The following is a 6,672-nucleotide window of genomic DNA, read 5'->3' as shown; positions in this document are numbered from 1 at the left end:
ATATTATTTTATTGTTATATAGTGAAAAAATAATTATTTCATTGTAGAGACTTATGTGAATTAAATAGCCAAAAGTCAAATTTTTTTCATATTCATCAAAAGTGTCATTTAACTTTGGCTAAAACAAAATAAAATAATATTTTCAAATAAAATAAAAGAAACAACTTAATTTTTTCAAATTCAAAAATAAAAATAATATTAAAAGAAATATATTATAACAATATTTTATTCAACTTTTAACTTTAATCTCAACTAATCTTAACTTATCTCATCTCATCTATAAAAATAAAGTAAAAGTTCAGGCATCAAGCAAGCACATTTAGCGTTACATATAATTAAATTAATTACCTAAGTTTTTGTTCCTACAGTTCTAGTAAATAATAAATATGCACCTTGATGAGTGACTGGTTACTACATTTCCAGTTTGAGACGCAATCTTCCTCCACAAACGTGTTGACTGGAAGTCAATTAGGCCTCGTTCCCCTTCGTATAACTTTTCAATTCATCTCTTCTTGTCATCTCATTTTATTATTATATTTTTTTTTCAAACTTTTACAAAAAATAAATAAATAATTTAATTTTTTCAAATTTTAAAATAAAAATAATATTAAAAAATATATTATAATAATATTTTATTCAACTTTCAACTTTTATCTCAATTCATTTCATTTTATCTGCAAAAAAAAAAAAAAAAAAAAAGGAGATAAGCCTATACATATATACTATTAATTCAAAACACAATAATGGCTCGAAAATTGCAGACCCCATTAGCCTTGTGCTGCCTCGTGTTCCTTGCCTTGATCAACGCTCTAAGAACATTAGAATTGATTTCATCAAAGTCATTTCTAAAATTTAATAAAAAGTACATATTTTTTATAAATCTAAAACCTCCCTAGTCATAACCTCATATTGAATGAGCCATTGAATTCATCAAAATAATAATATAATATTAATTTTTAAATAATAATAATATTTTTATCTTTTTCATATTTTATAATCATACTAATCATATGTTAATTAATAATTTAATTTAATTTTTACATTATTATTACAAGACGGTTAGAGGTTAAACGTGAATAAAAAATAGATTTGATGGGTGAACAGTAGCCCTTCAAATTTGAAGAAACTTATTCATTTACTGTAGTTCAAAACTTCTCACTTGTCTCTTTGATTAATCTAATGAAGTTATATTTTGATGAAATTTATCATATTTTATATTTGATTAGGCTTTTGCTGAAGGTCATGCCAATCGTCTAAAGCAGGCATGATCTGTGTGTATTACGGCCAGAATAGAGATGATGGCAGCTCGGCAGATACTTGCGCTACAGGGAATTATGGTATAGTGAACATATCACATGTTAATTATTATAATTGAAACATAAAATATTAAGATTTTTTATTTTCTATGATCCATGACATTAAATAATATCAGTTAAAAAATGTATCTATCTCTATTGTAGCTTGATAAAGAATTTCACTTAACAAAAATAGAAGGATTGTCCTAACAATTTTCCTCTAAGTGTCTTCTGATGACTAGAAGCATAATTATATTGTAGGTGACAATCTTTAACTCTTTCAATACTTAAATAAATTTCTGGCCATCGTAAGATCTCAAAGTATTCGTATTCCAATATAACTCATTAATTAAAAGATATAATTGAACTAGTATAAACTTATAGAAATATGGGCACGTGGGATGTTGGTTTAAGAATTGGAAAGTGCTATGTCCACCACTCCCAGCTCCCGTTGGGAGCCATCATTAAGCATAATTGGTCTTCTTTTTTATTGTCGTTTTTACATGTATTTTTTTATACTTTTAAATATTTAAAAAAAATAAAAATCACAATATTATTAAAAAATATTTCTTTAATCATTAAGTAAAAAGAAAAATTAAAAACTAAAATAAAAAATTTCAACGGTAACACCGAGCTGTAAAAACTAGTAGTGAGAGTATCGTTTTCCTTAATTTTTAAGACGACATTACAGTCACCGCTAGTTCCCGCTAGTTATTTTGGTTTTTTTTTTTTTTTTTTGCTTTTTTTTACATATATTTTTTGAACACTTTTTTATATTTTTTTTAAGAAATTTATAATATTATTAAAAAATATTTTCTTAATCACGAAATAAAAAACAAAAAAATATGCCAACTGTAGCTCTAACGGAAGCTAGGATCGAGAGGACTAGCATTATCTTTAAGAATTTAAGTTTTTTTTACATCAAAAATCATCAGTCGGCATAATTTGCCTTAGTTTTAGTAGAACTCTTGCAATTTCCACCTTGACGAGTGACTAGTCATTACATTTCCAGTTTGACCCGGTGTCTATGCAATCGTGTTTCACAAACGTGTTGACTGGAAGACAATAAAGTGTCTATACATATATATCTCATGCTTCACTATTAATTCAAAGCACAATAATGGCTCGAAAATTGCAAACCCCATTAGCCTTGTTCTGCCTTTTGTTCATTGCCCTGTTCAGCGGCTTGAAGGCAGGCGTCATCTGTGTGTATTGGGGCCAGAATGGAAATGAGGGCAGCTTGGCGGATGCTTGCGCCACAAGGAATTATGGTATAGTGAACATAGTTTTCCTGGTATCATTTGGCAGCGGCCAGACCCCACAGATGAACCTTACCGGCCACTGTAACACAACCACAAATGGGTGCACCGGCTTGAGCAACGACATCAGAGCTTGCCAAAACCAGGGCATCAAAGTGATGCTCTCCATTGGAGGCGCTGCTGGTAGATATTTCCTCTCCTCTGCTGATGATGACAGGCAAGCATTTCTTCTTCTCACTATATTCCACTGAGAATCTTTAGTGTTTAAACTTTAAAAGCCTGAGGTTCTATTATTTTACAGTCATACTACTTGCAAGTGAGTGTATTAAAACGTCACTTCTTCTGGGATCCATTGCTGCTATTAAGACTTGAGAGGTCAAAACAGCAAACACCTACTGATATGGATCCCACAATAATTTATGCTTTTATACACCATCTTGTAAGAAAGTAGTAGAACTTTTTTTTTTTTTGTATTTTAAGATCTGTTTTAAAGCGTACATGTTTAGAAGGGAATGTGCATGTTTTGCTGGTCCCTCTCACCGAGTGAAAGAAAAGAAAATGATGTTCTCTGATACTGGGCAGGGTGTTGCAAACTACTTGTGGAACAACTTTCTTGGGGGCCAATCTAGCTCCCGTCCATTGGGAGATGCAGTTCTAGATAGCATTGACTTTTATATTAAGGGAAACACAAACCAGCATTGGGATGAGCTCGCAAGGGCACTGTCCACATTTAGCCAACAGAAAAGGTCTACCTAACAGTAGCACCTGAGTGTCCATTCTCAGACGCTTGGCTAAAAGGAGCACTAGACACTGGCCTGTTTGACTATGTCTGGATCCAATTCTATAACAACCAACCCTGTCAATACTTTGGCAATGCAGACAACCTTACGAATTCTTGGAATCAATGGAACACTATTCAAGCTGGGCAGATATTTCTGGGGTTGGCTGCATCTCTCGATGTAGCTTGGAGTGGCTACATCCCTCCCAATGTTCTTACTAATGAAGTTTTACCTTCTATTAAGAATTCTTCAAAATATAGAGGTGTTATGCTTTGGTCTTTGAATTATGATAAGGGATATAGTTCAGCTATTAAGAAAGGTGTTTCTGAAAGTTTGAGGCCATATTATATTAGTTTTAATAATATGGTTTGTAAAGTATAAACTGTGGTTAGTTGGAAGATAAATATTGTATTGAAGAAATTAAAATAATTTCTTTGAAATACTGTTTCACAGGTTTCATGGGGAACTTGAGCAAATCGTGTTCGCAAAATTGAGTAACAATTAAACTTAGATAAAGCTTTCCTGTCACATATATTAAACTGCTATATTAAAATTTTGTGGACTGAGGAAATCTTTGGCTAGAATTCCAAAACTATATTTGACATATCTGAAGTTATAAAAAGTCCCTATAACTTTGGTGAGAATTCCAAAATATAAAGTATATTGTTGTTCTAAAGCACTGTCGACCTTGTTACGTACTTACAACATTGTGCAATCATTATTTATTTCTAAAATTTAAACTGATGAGTAAATATAGATTTTGTTATTTGTATTACAAACTGCTACATACAACCGCGGTATGCAACCTCCATGTAACTGGTTGACTTCTACGTCAGTATATGTCAGAAAAATAAAATAAAAATAGACAGAAATTTGAGAAAAGTAGAACCTCGGGAATAAGTAGACATCTGAGAAGAAGTAGACATTTGAGAAAGATAATCCATCTGACTATAAACATCTGAGAAGAAGTATAATCATAGGAAGAAGATTTGAGAGAAATTTCATATTTGAGTGAAAGCATTTCGCACAGATCGCGTAGAGAATTTACTGCAGAAAATTCTATGCACAAAAAATTCTATGCCGACTCATATGCATTTTACTTTCCTTAAACCCATTTTCCAAACATTCAAAACAAAACCAAAAGAATCCCAAAAGGGAGAGATTATTTCTAACATCTCCGTAAACAAGCAAATATTTCCTTCCAAAAGTACAAAACTTGTTCGTTCGAGATCGGGATATCTTAGAAAGGCCTTGAAAAGCTTTCACTTTAGCTTGAATTTTGGTGCCATCTAATGGCGTTGGTGGTCGCGGCGTTGAAGCCAAGTCAAAATCTATTTCAAAGGAAAGATCATCTTTCACGCCTCACCGTTAGATTTTTTAGCAAACTTGTTTTGGGTAAGAAGTATTTTACAGAATCTAGATTTAGAACTTATAAAGTTAAAATTTTGTTTGAATATAATTTTTTAATATAATTTTTATTTTGCTGTTTATAAAAGTTATATTAATTTTTGTGTGTTTTTTTTTTTTAGTTTGTAAAAGTTATATTGATTTTTGTATTTAGATAATGATTAGATGAAAAAGTTAAAAATTAAAAATTAAAAAATATTTTGTATTTGAGTGATGTTTAAGAATGAAATTATGAAAATTTTTGATAATTTTATATCTCATCCTTGAGACAAAACGAGCCCTTAGTCAACGACTCCATGCTTGTAGTCAAATTAATAATTATTATTTTTTGTTGGAAGAGATTAAAAGAAAGAGAGATCAGGGGAAAATATAGAGAGGGGAAGTTGTGACTAATTCAATAGTGCAGGTCTCACGTTCTCTTGACTGATAATCTGCAATACAATCCAAGAAAAGACCAACCATGAAGGTGGTTTCTACTTGCAGTCCTGGAAGATGTCTATCCAAGGTTTCCTCTGTAGCTGTTAGACGCTGCTGTAAATGGATGGGGTTGAACAGCCCTAGATGATTGTTGCAGTTGAATAAGGTCTTTATCTTGTGTTCTTTTTCTTCTTTTTTTTCTTTGAATTAGAACTTTCCAATTTCATTTATAGAAGGGCGTCTACAATATAGTCTGTCTTTATGTAAACAAGTTAAAACAAAATCAAGTGTCTCTTCTATCCACACCTTCTTAACATCTAAATGTATAACTGCTTTTGCTAAATTATGAGCTACTGTGTTTATATTTCTATGTGCATATTGCAAACTTGTAGGAAGACATTCATTTCTTCGAAGATGTTTCTATAGTAGGTAAAATTTTCATTTGTCATTTATTGCATTAACAATAACCTGTGCATCTCCCTCTAGTATCACTCTTTTGAAATTCAATTCATTGCAGATTTTCATTGTTTTCCTCGGTGCAAAACTTTCTCCTATTGCTAATTGCTCCACATTGCATCTCTTATCATAGCATGCTACTATCACCTCGCCCCCTTTTCATCTCTAATGATAATTCTTACCCCCATCTTCCTTGAATTAACATCGAGTACTGCATCCCAATTAGCCTTTACACAATTGTGTCCTGGTGGTCTCCAGTGTAGAGCAACCATCAAGGTCTTTTATCTTATGTACTGCAAACTTGGATATGAGAATGCGTCAACTTAGGCATCGTTTAGATTCGAATATGAGTTGAAATGAATTGTGAATAGTAGTAAGATAGATTGTAAATAGTAGTGAGATTTGTGAGTTAAAGTTGATGAATAGTAATAAATAGTAGTAAGATGAGTTGAGGTGAATTGAGATAGATTGTAAATCCAAACTGAGCCTAAAATTTTAGAAAAAACAATAAGATAGATGAGAACATATGGTTGGCTCGATTACAGTCTCGCAAGCATCCGAGAAGCACGCAATTTTGTATCGATGCATGGAGCCATGCACTATTTTGTGGAGGATCGTGGACGATCAGATCTTGAAGATATGCGGTCTAGGAGGTTTGGCGTTTGGGGTGCCGCCGGGGTCGGTACGTCAAGCTACGGGACTATGTGCATGTTTTTCAATGCTATTTCTTGTATTTTGTAGATTAGCGGATTAATAAGCTAATGGTACGACACATGTTGTTTAGAGATGGCCAAAAAGGTAATAAATCAGTCATTTCCGTCCTAATGGAAAAAAACACTTAAAAAACTTTATATTCATGACTTCGAAGTTATGGTAAAGGAAGAGAGAAGAAAAAAAGATCGAAAAGGCTCCTTTGCCACTTATTAGTCTTGGTGGTATGCTTCCGCTGAATCTAAATTTTGAATTATTTTGAATACAAATAATTTCTATGGACTATTAGATTTGAAGAATTTTCTCTTGAAATATTCAAAATGCACTTGAAAGAGCTCATTGCCGAGG

At 32.1% G+C, this 6,672-nt stretch overlaps 1 pseudogene; it reads left to right on the top strand.

Annotated features, from left to right (window-relative positions):
• The first annotated feature begins 2,415 nt into the window (after positions 1-2,415).
• On the top strand, positions 2,416-3,780 carry LOC121234420 (annotated as a pseudogene).
• Positions 3,781-6,672: the final 2,892 nt, after the last annotated feature.

The sequence above is a fragment of the Juglans microcarpa x Juglans regia genome, chromosome 1D, assembly GCF_004785595.1.
Source record: "Juglans microcarpa x Juglans regia isolate MS1-56 chromosome 1D, Jm3101_v1.0, whole genome shotgun sequence".
NCBI lineage: Eukaryota > Viridiplantae > Streptophyta > Magnoliopsida > Fagales > Juglandaceae > Juglans > Juglans microcarpa x Juglans regia.
Note: the sequence above shows the minus strand (reverse complement) of the source record. Positions and strands in the feature narration are given on the sequence as shown.